The sequence below is a fragment of the Neomonachus schauinslandi genome, chromosome 7 (assembly GCF_002201575.2).
Source record: "Neomonachus schauinslandi chromosome 7, ASM220157v2, whole genome shotgun sequence".
NCBI lineage: Eukaryota > Metazoa > Chordata > Mammalia > Carnivora > Phocidae > Neomonachus > Neomonachus schauinslandi.
In genome coordinates, this window is record NC_058409.1 from 119,127,120 (window position 1) to 119,141,817 (window position 14,698).

Sequence of the window (14,698 nt, forward strand, 5' to 3'; positions counted from 1 at the left end):
CAGAGGAGGGGCAGAGGGAGAGGGTGAAGCAGGCTCCCTGCTCTGCAGGGCTGGATCCCAGGACCCTGAGATCATGACCTGAGCCGAAGGCAGATGCTTAGACTGAGCCACCAAGGTACCCCTCAATCACAACGTTTAACCATGAGTATGAGAAACCCTCTTCAGTTTATTAATTTCTTACTTCTACTGACATATAGTCCTGCTATTCTAGATCACACATGGCATCAAGTGGAGTGGAGACATTTCTTTTCAGACAAGCTCTGAAAGAATGAAAGGAAAAACTTTCCTTAAATGTGAACAGAGAAGCCATGGATGGTGAACTATTTCCCCTAAATTATAAAGCAATTATATTTCCTGTTTCAAAACAAAGTGCACCGGGGCATGTTTTCTTTTCTATTACGTTTCTAATAAAATCTTATGTGGGAAGAGACAGAGCAATAGAAATTATTTTCCAGAAACACCAGATGTTGACCCACCTGTCTGATTACTGTTAAGAGGTCTAATCTTGTAGTTAGGTAAATACCTTAATTAAATCACATGCCATCCCTGCATCGTTAGAATAAGTCAAAAGCTGAAATTCTGTTCAGAAATGTGAGTGTGTTGGTTTGTATACTGTAGACTATTCATATACTGCTCATATACATGTAGGCATCCAACAAGAACTACTATGTCATTTTTGCAAAGCCGGATTCCAGGTTTGCTGCTCATCAACACTGAGCCACCTTGGGCCTCCATTCCCTAATTTGGGATAATCCTGTCCATTTAATAAACTGGTTCTGCATATGAAATGACACGCTGCATATAAAGCTGCTGGTGCCTAGGGAGCACTCAGTGGAGGTTAGCTGCTCTCTGTCTCTCCTTCCTTCTGTTATAATATTGAAGCAATCTCCCTTAAACATTATTATCACCTTATTTATTACCTGAAGTGCCTACAGTAATGATTCATTCTTTTATTCAACGTTCATTGGAAAATATTAACTTAATATTATATTTATGCAAAAATGGATAAAGACATGATCTCTGCTTCCAAGAAGTTCATAGTCTAATGTGCCAAATTGATTATGGAATTTAAAGCTGTCTTTTAACTAAGTTGCAAATATCTGTTTCCCATTTCAAGTACGTCATCTTTCCTTATTGAGTTACAGGGTCCCTTTACTCAGGGATAATCAACGTTGGCTGAACACCAGAACCACATGGGGCATTTTCTTAAAAACATTAATGCCTGGGCCCTACCTGGATCAGTGACGTTAGAACTCCAGGTATGGGTGTGTTTAAAAAGTTTCCAGGTGCAATTAGAGCTGGGAATTACTGAGCTAGAGCCAAGCCAAACTTGACCTCCAGGCCTTATTCCACTTGTCACTCTTTTGTTCTCCTTACATTCGAGTGCACCATTCCTTTCTCTTTTCTCTGTCACTGTCACGCATGACCTTCAGAACGCAGCTTCAAATACACCGTTCTATGATTCACACCCTAGATTATGGTCCCTGTTCTGTGTGGTGCCCTCTTTACTTCTGTGCCCTATTTTTCCACTTGGACATATCGACAAACAAAATTTGTAAACATTTTCTTTGACTTTTGCTTTTGTGTGTTTTATTTCCCAAATCAGTGTGGAAGCTTCTTGTGGAAGAGGTCAGTGGTCTGTTTTCTGGGGCACCATTTCACTATATTTCTATACTGCTTGAGGCTGCTGTGGGCACTCCACAAAGGGTTTCGGCCAGCTGACTCCCTTCTGGTGAGCTGATGTCTTCCTCCAGCCTCTTCTAGTGTTAGCAGCTGTAGAATCTCAACATGAATTATTGAACTCTTAACTTGATTTTCCCAACTCCAAATTTTAATCTCTTTCATCAGTCAGTTGTTTGGAATTTAATCGTCCTTCCTTCCCACTAGTCCAAATGAAATATGTAAAAATGTCTTATCCTTAGGCAGTTTTGGGGAAGGTACCTGCATTAATGAAATCCAAATATAATAAAAGCTATAGCACTGAACCATACTCTGCTAAGCGTCTTGAAGGCAGGGACAATGTCATATTTCTCTTTGTATCCCAGACACATGGACAAGTACCTGGCATACAACAGGTTCTAGTCAAGATTTGTTGAATTAATTGCTTTAGTCTTTTGGTCAAATTAAACTTCATTAACAGAGACATTCTGAATTCATCTGTCTTGCAGATTATTTGGAAAATCGGATGCATTTCTAATAGCAATTTTTCTCTGCATTTATCTTCTTATTACTCATAAGTTCTGGGAATCTGACTTTCCTGTTTTATTTATTTATTTATTTATTTATTTATTTATTTATTTATTTATTTACAGATTTTATTCATTTATTTGACAGAAAGAGACACAGTGAGAGAGGGAACACAAGCAGGGGGAGTGAGAGAGGGAGAAGCAGGCTTCCCGCTGAGCAGGGAGCCCAATGTGGGGCTCGATCCCAGGACCCTGGGATCATGGCCTGAGCCGAAGGTAGACGCTTAACAACTGAGCCACCCAGGCGCCCCTGACTTTCCTGTTTTATATTACTGTGCCTCCCTTAGCTTTTCAGTTCACTGACATTCTTTTGAATTTTGTGTTGGCTCATGTTGGTCATTGATCTGTCTGGCTGTCTGTGGATATGAATATCTAACACCATACCTAAACAGGGCTATTTTGAGTTATTGTATTTAATGCACTTAATTTATTCCCTGAACCTTATTAAAGAAAACATGGAAAATGTGAAAAAGTAAAATGTCTGTCAACTATTCACTCAAAGCCCATCACTGGGAGTTTTTTGGTGAATTTCTTGTATCTGTGCATTTTTAAAGCAGAATTGTGATCCAAAATTCAACTGTTCACTCAATTTTATATTTCGATTTATTTCTTAATATTTTAAATTAAGTATTTGCAAGGGTTTATAAACCTTTTGTTAAGTTCTATTGTATACTAATATATAGGTATATAATAATTTTAGTAAATCATTGTCTTGTTGAACTTTTGGATTGTACTTTTTTTATTACTGTAAATAATCCTGTGATGATCATCTTCATGCATAAAGAATTTTCCATAAATAGCATTATGTTCTAGTAGCTGTGGCCAGGAGTATGAGCATTTTCAAGTTCTTGATACATGTGAATAAATTCCTTCCCCAAAGATTGTAATCTCCCACAGCCTTGATAATAGTGCATCAGTATTTCCCCTTTTAATGAACTCTTGTCAGATTTGAGGACTTATTTATTTATATATTTATTTTGAGGGCAGGGTGGGGGGGAAATCCCAAGCAGGCTCCACACTCAGCATGGAGCCTGACGTGGGGATCGATCTCACCACCCCAAGATCATGACCTGAGCTGAAACCAGGAGTCATATGCTTAACTGACTGAGCCACCCAGGTGTCCCTGAGGACTTATTTTTAATATCAAAAGGATAATTTTTATTCTATTTAAGATTCCCCCTACAGAGTCCCACGGTGCACATGTCTTTATGATTTTACTCCATTCACTTTGGCATATTGCCACAGCTACATGTGAACCTTTCCTCACCGATACTACCCAGATGCAGTTGTTGATAGGAAGAAACAGGTTACTTGGCTTGGTTTGAATGTGTTGCTATGAGTGTACGATAGGGGCTGGTTGGAGTGTACACTGTGGATTGCCTAATAGAGATGCTTGAGCCACCATGTCACATATGTGTTAGTATATGTCCTTATAGGTTGAGAATATCCCCAAAGAGAAATTGAAGCTTAATTCTTTGGCTGGAATTCTTTACACAGGAGTGTGGGTATACAAACTAGAGAAAGCTGTAAAAGCATCTATGGGCATCTACAGGCTCCTAAAAATGGAGTTAAATGGTTTTTTTTTTTTTTTATGATAAAAGGCAATGTGGGCTCTTAGGATGACTTCAGTTGACTCTGTTTATATCTTCAAGCCACTTCCATATTCCATTGTAATGGTTGGATCCATTGTCATGCCAAAAGAGATGAAATATGGTTTTGGTTTTGGCAATGGGGTTGCTGGTATAGTCAGAAGAAATTTTACTTAGGGCCATGGTCAAATTGGGTGAAGCGCTGGTTTTTAATGTATCATGAAAATAGACCAGATATCCATTAGAGTAGTGCTACGTGGAGAGAGAGAGTTTATAGAAAAATATGAGATACTCATTTTCAAGGCACTAGTCATATGTCACATCTTCTCTGAAGCCTTGTCTGGCCACTCTAACTCCTGTTTGTTCTCCTGCAGCACTTGGCCCCTCCCGCTTTTGTAGCAGTAACACTGCATTAGAGTTACTTGTTTACATGACTGCTTCCCCCCTACCCAATTATGGTCTTGTAGACAAGATAATGTTATATATTGTATCCCCAAAACACTGTAGAGCCATGTAGTTCCTCATAGGGTCTGACATTCAGTAGGTGACTGATCATTGATTAGTGAATGATGGAAACAGGGAGATGTAGGAAGAAATGGCAAATAATCTTAAATGGATGTATCCTAAGAGTGTGTATCTTAAATTAGCTTTTTTAGTCAAAACAGATAATGTGGAAATGTGCTTCTCACTTGGTAGATGAGGAAGTGGGTCAGAGCAGAGGTAAAGTGACTTCCTCAAGTGTCACAGCTAACTCAAGCACAAAGCCAGGTTCAGCGTGTAGATACTTGTCAGTTCCATGTTCTTTTCAATCTGCCTCAATGTAATTCACTGTAGAATAGTGGATGAATATAAGTTATTTTCTGATTATGTGGGGAAAACACCCTGCAAAATAAGCTTCCTTCATATTATGGGGCATGTTGATTCATTCTGGCATATTTTGGAATAATGCAAATGGAAAAACACCCTCAGTCAGTGTAAGATTCACGGTATTTTGGGACTTCATAAAGAAGATTGAAGAACTGAATCTTCTCAGGGGAAGACTATAAAAATTGTAATGTTTTAGTGTTAATGTCACATGCTGATGACTTTTACTGAGTGCTATATTTGAACAAATGTCACACCTATATTTATACTTCATCATTTTTTGTGAGTTAATTAGTTGAGTAAACTCACATAATAACAAATAAAACTGTGTTTGACCCATTGTGTAGGAAGTGCTCAATATTTTTGTTTTTCTTTTTTTTCTTAATACAACATTATCTAATGAGATTTTTTTTTCTGTCCTGAGACATTCAGAGGAAGCAATTGTAATGCTTTTTAAAAGTAGCTAGAAGAAGCAATTGACAATATAAGAGAAGTTATTTTGAGCAAAGGGAGGTTCCAGTAGAGAAAGTTGACCTCCTATAAGCCAGTCAGTTCATACTCTTGACAGGTTGCTGTATCAGGCTTTGATGATTAGGATTCTATTGGGCCTTAGAGGGGGATGGTCCATTAAGTAAATTGTTCTCTTTCTTTCTCTCTCTCTCTTCTCCTTTCAAAAGTAGACACTGGAAGAAACCAGTAGAGGAGGGTCACGGGAGAACCAGGCAGTACTCCTGGTTTTTCTAGTCACTTAAAGGCATCAGGTAGATACCGTGGACACAAAAGAGGCAAAACCAAAACAACAAAAATAAACTTTTTATCTTCCAAGAACTGGAAAGTGACATCTGAGAATGGCAGTGGAGAGGGACTAAGGCAAAGAGCATGGGGGTGTGAGGGAGCATGGACCCATAAATAAACTCTGTGTTCCACATGGGTTTCTGTCTGGTCTGTCTTCCATGTTTTCCATCCAGACAGCCTCCATGTCCTTCGGTTTCTCCATTAGTAAAAAGAAGATGAATGACAAAAGAAGGTTCCTTGCTTGGTCTTTTGGAATAAGATAAGGGAATGTGCCATTAGCTAAGATGTCCATTAATCTAACCATCACCATAGTTCTAGCTTATGGTTTTAATTAGCATTATTTTCTTTGATTATATTTAATTACCCTTATAAGCCCTAAGCACTTTGGCAGAGATGTGGTAGAGAAAGTTACTATAAACCAAATTATGATTTTTATTGCTGTAATTGCAGTTGAATCCCATGACATCAATTAAGTCCTCATTTCTTATTTCCTTGGTTCATGTGATCATCATTCTAGGTATGTATAAAATCTCAGTGTGGCATAATTATGTAATTCCTTAAACAAAGGAGCTCTAGTATCCTGGTTAGGAGAGGCAGGAGTCTAAAACCTTGCTGGTTATAATACCGGAAGCATTGTGAGAGCCTAAACTGTGTCTTTTCTCCTTGTTGTTTCTCCACATCATGTAGCTCAGACCAAGGAACAGAAAAGAAGTTTAGTAAGTTGTTCCTATGGAGACACTGATGCTTGATCTACCCAGTTACCTCCGTGTTCAATTACTGATGGTCTGTCGCAACTTGACAGGTAGGTTTAAGTCTACGTTCAAGTTTCAAATAGCACTGAAGTAATAAAATCTGCAGAATCAGAGTTCCAGGATATGTTAGGGTAATTACTCTTAGCTGCCACAACAAATAAAACCTTGACGTTTCAGGGGCTTACCAAAGAAGTGCTTATTTCTTCTTATTACCTATTCCATTTTGCCGCTATAGGATTGGAACATGTGGTTTCTGTGTTGGGTATGGGCGGGAAAATGGAGATGGTAGAGGTGCATTGGCTCTCAGTGGCCTTGGCCTGGGAGTGACATGCATTTCCACTCAGAGTCCTTGGGCTAGAATTAGTTATATGACCCCAGATGTACTGTGAAATATAGGGGAGTTTGTGGAATATTTGATGAGCACTAACTGTCTTTGACACATTAGGATTTCTGTGGAGCACTGGGGGTTCCACTGTAGCTTTAGGTACCGACCTCTGAATGCCAAATAATGTAAACATACAGATGAGCCAGACTTTTTGTTCTGTGGGAAATTCTTTTTTTTTTAACTTAAAAATTTATTTTTTAGCAAAATAGAATTGACATGTAACATTATATTAATTTCAGATGTACACGATTTGATACATGTATATATGCAGTGAAATAGACACCACAATAAGTCCAATTAATATTTGTCACCATAGTTATAATTTCTTTATGATGAGAACTTTTAAGATTGCCCTTTTAGCAACTTTCAAATATACAGTATAGTATTATTAACTGTAGTTACCAAATTGTACATTATATCCCCGTGATTTATTTATTTTATAACTAGAAGTTTGTACCTTTTGATGCCCTTCACCCATTTTGCGTACCCACACCCCCTGCCTCTGATAACCACCAATTTGTTCTCTGTATCTAGGAGTTCAATTTTTTTTTTTTAATTCCACATATAAGTGAGTTCATCTGGTATTTGTCTTTCTCTGTTTGATTTATTCCACTAGCATAATGTCCTCAAGGTCCATCCTTATTGTTGTAAATGGCAAGATTTTATTCTTTTAATAGCTGAATAGTATATATAGTATGTATATATATAGAGATATGCGCCACACTTTCTTCATCCATTCATTCATCAATAGACACTTAGGTTGCTTCCATATATTGGCTCTTGTAAATAATGCTGCAATGAATATGGAGATACATATATCCTTTTGAGTTACTGTTTTCATTTTCTTTGAGGAAATACCAGAAGTGGAGTTGCTAGATCATATGGTAGTTCTATTTTTAATTTTTTGAGGAAGCTCCATACTGGTTTTCACAGAGGCTGCACCTATTTACATTCCCACCAACAGTGCACAAGGGTTCTCTCCATATCTTTGACAACACTTGTTATTTCTTGTCTTTTTGATAAATAGCCATTCTGACTGGTGTGAGGTGATATCTCATTGTGGTTTTAATTTGTATTTTCCTGATGATTACTGATGCTGAGCATCTTTTTATGCACCCGTTGGCCATTTGTATGTCTTCATTTTTCAACTGGAATTTTTTGTTTATTTGTTTTTGCTATTGAGGTCTTTTACCTCTTCGGTTAATTTTATTCCTAGGTATTTTATTCTTGTTGTTGCAGGAAAGTCTTTTATTAAAATAAGTTAAACATGTAAGACAATTAAAAGAAGTCAGGTCATCCTTTTGCCATGTCATGGTTCTGCAGGATCTTTAACTGGACTCTTGCATGGAGTCCAACTGAAAAAATTATACAAGCAAGTTCCATTGTAGATTTTTAGTTGCAGGTATTCTTCTGTTCTATGGTTCTCATTCAACCTGTAGGATATTTTCTTTTTAATTTGGTATCTGTGTTAGTCTGCTAGGGTTGTCATAACAAAACACTGTGGACTGGGAGCTTAAATAACGGAAATTTATTTTCTCAGTTTTGGAGGCTGGGAAGTTCAAAACTGAGGTGCCAGCCGTTTTGGTTCCTGTGAAAGCAGACAGCCACCTTCTCACTATGTCCATGCATGACAGAATGAGCTGAACTCTAGGGTTTCTGCTTATAAGGACTCTATTGCTTTTAGATCAACGCCCTATATTTATGATCTCATTTAATCTTAATTACTTCCATAAAAGCCCTTTCTCCAAATACGGTCATCACATTGAGGGTTAGGCATTCAGCATACGCATTTTGGGGGGGACATAAACATTCAGTCCATAATAGTGTCTAAGGCTTTCTTATAAGAAATGAGTTCCTCTTGCGTAAGGGAATGATTAGAACACAGGAACAGTTACCAAAATATCAAGCATCTTCCTTAAACCAAAAGAGAACCAAAGTTTCATACTGAAGGTCAATCTGGATTCTTTTGTTGTCCAGGACATTGAAATAAGCCTTAAGGAGGCTGGTTTAAGTTGTTGTTGCAATTTTTTTAAAGCCCATCTGTCAAGAATTTTGTCTCTTTTTTTCTTACTGACTCTAAGAGCTGATTTCTTGAATGTTGCTTGTGGTCACATTTCTGTACAGAATAGTTTGAATTACAGTTGTGTGTCTTTCAGCTCTAGGAACCCAAGAAGGGTATCATGTATTTCTCTAGATTTAGTTTCGAAGTTGTGCTCCCCAGAGACCATGTTTTCAGGTAAATAATTGTCATTAGAAATCCTTAAAGAAAGTCTTCAAATAATATGAGAAATTAATAGAGAAGTATTACATTATTTAACGATTACAACAAGTTACAATAAAACAGTAGATGAAATTGGCCACAGTTCCATATAACAACCCGTGTCCGTCCATAGATGAATGGATAAAGATGTGGTACACACACACACACACACACACACACACACACACACACACACTATGGAATAGTACTCAACCATAAAAAAGAATGAAATCTTGCCATTTGCAGCAACATGGATGGATCTAGAGGGTATAATCATAAATGAAATAAGTCAGAGAGAGACAAATACCATATGATTTCACTCATATGTGGAATTTAAGAAATAAAACAAACAAAGAAAAAAAGAGATATACAAAAAACCCCAGACTCTTAAATACAGAGAACTGGGGGGGTGCCGGAGGAAATGTGGATGGAGGGATGGGTGAAATAAGTGAAGGGGATTAAGAGCACTGAGTAATGTATGGAATTGTTGAAACATATTGGACACCTGAAACTAATATGACACCGTATGTTAATTATACTTGAATAAAAATATATAAAAATAAATTTAAAAATAGAATAACAATAAATGACTGTATATTAATATTTTAAAAAACCAGCATCATCTGAACCATTTCCTTATGTTGTAGAGGACTGGTTGGCAGCAACCTCATGTGCGTTTACTCGTGCCTTAGTCTTTCATTTAGTGTGAGGTCAGCTGTTGTATAATATAGTTCACTGGGATTTCAGCCTTCCCTTACATCATATACCACATTATCATAATTGATGGAAGCCACCTTTAAAATACCAAATTATATGGCTGAAGGAACATCTTATCAAAACAAGTGCCTTGTGAGCTGCATGGCTAGTAGATGGGAAGATTTCCATTAATTTCCAGCCTTTGTTCTCACTTTACTTTGTGTTCTATCCTCATCATGTTCAGGAGGCTGCAGTCCCCAAAATGAGGGTCAGAACCCCCTGTGCCATCAAGCAAGAGTCAGAATTGCTTTACCCTCAGACACTTTTGCTTCTAAGGGGTAAAAGGCATTTAGTATTATATTAAAGCACCAATTAGGAAATAGTTGTAAAGTTCTTTGAGAAGGAAGAGCACCAATTGTATGAATTTAAGGAGATATTATCTTTTCATTATTTATAAAACACCTTGAAGTGTAATTATCCTTGTTTTTAGAGAATTTTGTTTGAATGCAACAGGATGTTGTGATTGTTGTCTGAATTAGTGAGTGTTCTAAGAGCTATAATTAGGCTAGAGAAACCAGAGGGGGACATGATGGACTGGAAGCTTGGCTAAGGACTAGGACTTGAGAAGAGGCACACATAGAAGGACTGGATCGCAAGTGATTTCAGTGGTCTTCTTTCTGCCACTGGCTCTGGATGGCAAGAATATGGCAGAGAAAAGGAAACTTTCCTCACAAATAGCTAACTCTATAAATTTGTCAAAGGTATAGCATTCTCTTGGCCTCAGGTATTATAAGCACAGTGTAGAAGGAACATGGGCTTTGACATCAGTCAGTTCTGGTTGGAATCTTGACTTTGTTTCTTTTTAAAAAAATATTAAATATTTAATGTGTAAATATTAAACAACACTCTCCTGTACAAGCAATGGACCAAATAAGAAACCAAATGGCAAATCAAAATATGTCTCAAAACAAAGGAAAAAGAAAACACAGTGTTTTAAAACCTATGGGATACAGCAAAAGCAGATGTGGAGTGAAATTTATGCTATCAATGCTTGCATTAAGAAAAAAAGTTCAAATAAACTACTTAACATTACACCACAAGGAACTAGGAAAAGAAGAAACCTGGCTGAAATTTAGTAGAGGAAGGAAATAACAAAGAAAAATCAGAACTAAATAAAATAGAGACTAGAATAAACAATAACATAACATTGAAACTGGACCAGTTTTCCCAAAAAATAAAATTGGCAATGCTTTAAGCCAAATTAATCAAGGAGAAAGAGACGACTCAGAAACCTAAATGAGAAATGGAAGAGAACAATACAACAGATAACCACAGAAATACATAGTGTGATAACAGATTACTACGAACAATTACATACTCGCAAATCAGATAACTTAGAAAAAGAAACCAGGTAATTCTTAAAAACACACAAGTTACCAAAATGCAATCATGACTCTTGAATCCAAGAAATAAGAAATCTTCTTAGACCAATAACAAGAATGAAAGTTGAATTAGGAATCAAAAATCTCCTAGCACAGAAAAGCCCAAGACAACATGGTTTCATTGGTGAATTCTACCAAACATTTAAAAAAGAAATTAATGGCAGTCTTTATCAAAATCTTACAAATAATGGAATAGAAGGAACACCTTCAAAATCATTCTATGATATCAAAGCAGGATAAAAACAATACAAGAACAAAGAAGTCTAGTTTGTCTGATGTAAATATTACCACTATGACTTTCTTTTGACATCCATTTGTATGATAAATGTTTCTCCACCCCCTCACTTTCAATCTGCAGGTGTCTTTATGTCTAAAATTAGTCTTCTGTAGACAGTGTATAGATGGCTCTTGTTTTTTTTTATCTATTCTGACACCATGTGTCTTTTGAGTGGAGCGTTTAGTCCATTTACAGTCAAAGGAATTATTGATAGATATGTGTTTATTGCCATTTTATTACTTGTTTTGTCATTGTTTCTGGAGATTTTCTCTCTTCCTTCCTTTGCTTTGGTCAAGGACTTTTGGTCTCTCCTTTGCACTTGAAGAGTCCCCTTTAATATTTCTTGCAGGGCTGGTTTAGTGGTCACAAACTCCTTTAGTTTTTGTTTGTCTGGGAAGCTCTTTATCTCTCCTTCTATTCTGAGTGACAGCCTTGCTGGCTATCTTTGGCTAGCAGATTTTTCCCATTTAGCACTTTGAATAGATCATGTCACTCCCTTATGGCCTGCCAAGTTTCCGTTGAGAAATCTCCAGCTAGCCTTATGGGTTTTCCCTTGTAAGTTAAGGACTTTTGTCTTGCTACTTTTAAGATTTTCCTTTATGGCTATATTTTGCAAATTTAATTGCAGTATGTCTTGGTGTTGGCCTGCTTTTGTTGATTTTGTTGGAAGTGCTCTGTGCCTCCTGGATCTGGATGTCTGTTTCCTTTCCCAGATTAGGGGAGTTTTTTGATATTATTTATTAAAATAAATTTTCTGCTCTCTTTTCTCTTTCTTCTTATTCTGGGACTGCTGTAATATGAATGTTACTACATTTGATAGAGTCACTGAGTTCCCTAAGTCTGTTTTCATGTTGCATAGTTTTTCTTTCTCTCCTTTGTTTAGCTTCATTATTTTCCTTTATTTTATTTCCTAGGTCACTAATTCATTCCTTTTCTCCTTCCAGTCTGCTATTCATTGCATCAGCCTTGTTTCCCAATTTCGTTTATTGTACTCTTCATCTCTGATTGATTCTTTTTTAACTCTTCTTTCTGTGGTAAGGGTCTCACTGTCTTCTATTCTTTTCTCAAGCCCAGTGAGTATCCTTCTGATTGTTGATTTAAATTCTTCATCAGGCATGTTACTAATATCTGTTTTGCTTAGATCTCTGGGGTGGCCTTATCTTGTTCTTTCATTTGGGATAAATTCCGCCGTCTTGGCATTTTGTCTAAGTCTCTGCCTTCCGTGTGTTAGAAATGCCAGTTATGTCTCCTGCTCCTGAAAGGAATGGCCTTATGAAGAGGAGGTCATGTAGCGCCCAGCGCCTGGTTCTTCAGAGAGTGTCCCTGTGTGTGCTATGTGCACGTTGCTGTTGTGTTTGGCTGCTCTGTACTTTGGGCCAGTCATCTGCAGAGGCTCTCCTTGCCTGCTGTGGACAGTTTGGTCCTTGGCCTGAATGTGGTGAGTTTTAACTAGGTGTGCTCTGGTCTGCTTGTGAAATGAGACCTGACGCCAACTCCACCACTACTGAGGCCCTATAGAACTCTCTGGTCAGGAGACTGCTGTGGGCAGGGTTTGTGCTGGTCTTCTGAGGAGGGGCTTGTGCTGTACTGGGACTGAGGCAAGCTTGACCGAGAAGGGCAATTCCACTGGAGCCCAGGGGGGTGGGGTTTGGTGTAAGTTAGCCAGTGTTGGTGCTGTGCTACTTCCCACAGGTGGCTCTGTGTTTATGGTGAGTGGTGGGGGAGGAAAATAGCACCAGCCAGCTCCTTTGTTCCCAGAGAGGGGTTTCCATGAACACTGCCTCTCAGGGAGGCACTCAGAAAAGAATGAATAATGTCCTCCTTGTGTGCCCCAGGCATTCTCAGATTGTTGTTTCTATGCCGTCTGCCCTCTCTCCGGAGCAGTACAGTGCCCTCCTGGCTCTATCTCAGCCAAACTGCTGACCTTTAAAACCCCAAGCTTTAAGCCTCACTGGTTGCAAGACTCGAAATTCAGCCCTTGCTGAGTTTCGTCCTCCTACTCCACCACCATCTTGGAGACTTTGACTTTGTTTCTTAGGAGTTATTTTGATCCTGACTAATCACCTAACTTCTTTGATCTAGCTTCCTAATCCACGAAATGGGAAAAGTAATACATAATGTGTGGCGAGTACTAACTACCGGGAAAAGTAATACATAACGTGTGGCAAGTACTAACTACTGTGGCAAGTACTAACTACTGGGCCCAAATAATGGGTGCTCAATAAATTGTATTGATAATCATGATAATTTTTAGTCATATAACATGAGAAAAAGATGAGAAAGTTCAGCCTAATCAACAGTGACCTTGACTTTTTTTTTTTTTTTGAGTTGGCCTTGCATTGTAATGGTTTCATCAGCTAAAACTCTTGGTTCTAACAGGTTAATTGGTTACTCCTTTAAGAAAACCGCTATTTGTATTTCGAGAGATATCCTATAGGCATTACAACAATTTTACCCAAAGAATGGCTTTAGTAGGAATTTCAAACAGAGTCAGGCTGGTGGAGAAAGATTTAGGGAGTATGACCTACTCTGGACTTTCATATGGAGGACAGTTTACATAACAAACAGCAGTGACATTTTACATTCAGAGTTTTAGAGTTTGGTGTTTGATGAGGGCATTAATGCAGTGGACAGGAAAGGACATAGTGTATTTATAAGTCAATTGTTGCTACATTAAGATAAAGTATGACAGTACTAGTCCATTGTTGACGTGTAAAATGGGCTTTTCTACCTCCCTTTACAGCACCTCATGGTTTTCAGACTTAGACTATGACTATTCCAGAAAGAATGCAAAAAAATATTTATGAGTATTTTGGACACAATTTAATTTCCCCATTGATCTACTTATTTTTTTAATTACTGAAATAATGCATATTTATTCTAAAAAAAAAAAACCCTTAACAATTCAGAAGTATATAGAATAAAAATTGAATATCCTTTACCTTAAAGAAATTTTAACTTTGAAAGTTTTTTGAAAAAATATTTCATCGACATTTCAGTTTTTATCGCCATTTGAAAGATGATGAGGGGCCTAGTGGCATCCTGGTGAAGGTTTACGAACTCTCAGCATTTGAAGTGTGCACACTGTAATCTCTGTTATCCACGGGTTCTTTCAGGATGACTCCTAGGCATAGTGACAGGACAGGGACCCAAGCTTCTGGCCTGGGAGCTTCCATACAGGTGTCAGGGATTTGTCACACATGAATGCAAGAGAGAGGAACCTAAAGTTTCCCTTTAGGAATAACCAACCTCATAACCAACCAATAAAAAAAATACTCCTGTAGAAGAAGCTGTGGTCACAGTGTAATGTATTTTGTTGTTGGGAGCAGTGCAGAGAGAGGGACTTATGGCTGCAGGGCGCTTTAAAGTGGAAAGGATGACATTAGGCTTTT

The 14,698-nt window shown here is 37.8% G+C and overlaps 1 long non-coding RNA gene across 1 annotated transcript in view; it reads left to right on the forward strand.

Moving 5' to 3' along the window:
- Nucleotides 1–14,698, forward strand: part of LOC110586230 — a 104,825-nt gene that overhangs the window by 38,836 nt on the left and 51,291 nt on the right. Inside the window, exon 2 of the long non-coding RNA XR_002480683.1 lies at nt 6,182–6,296. This is a non-coding gene — a long non-coding RNA (uncharacterized LOC110586230). The remainder of the gene's footprint in view (nt 1–6,181; nt 6,297–14,698) is intronic.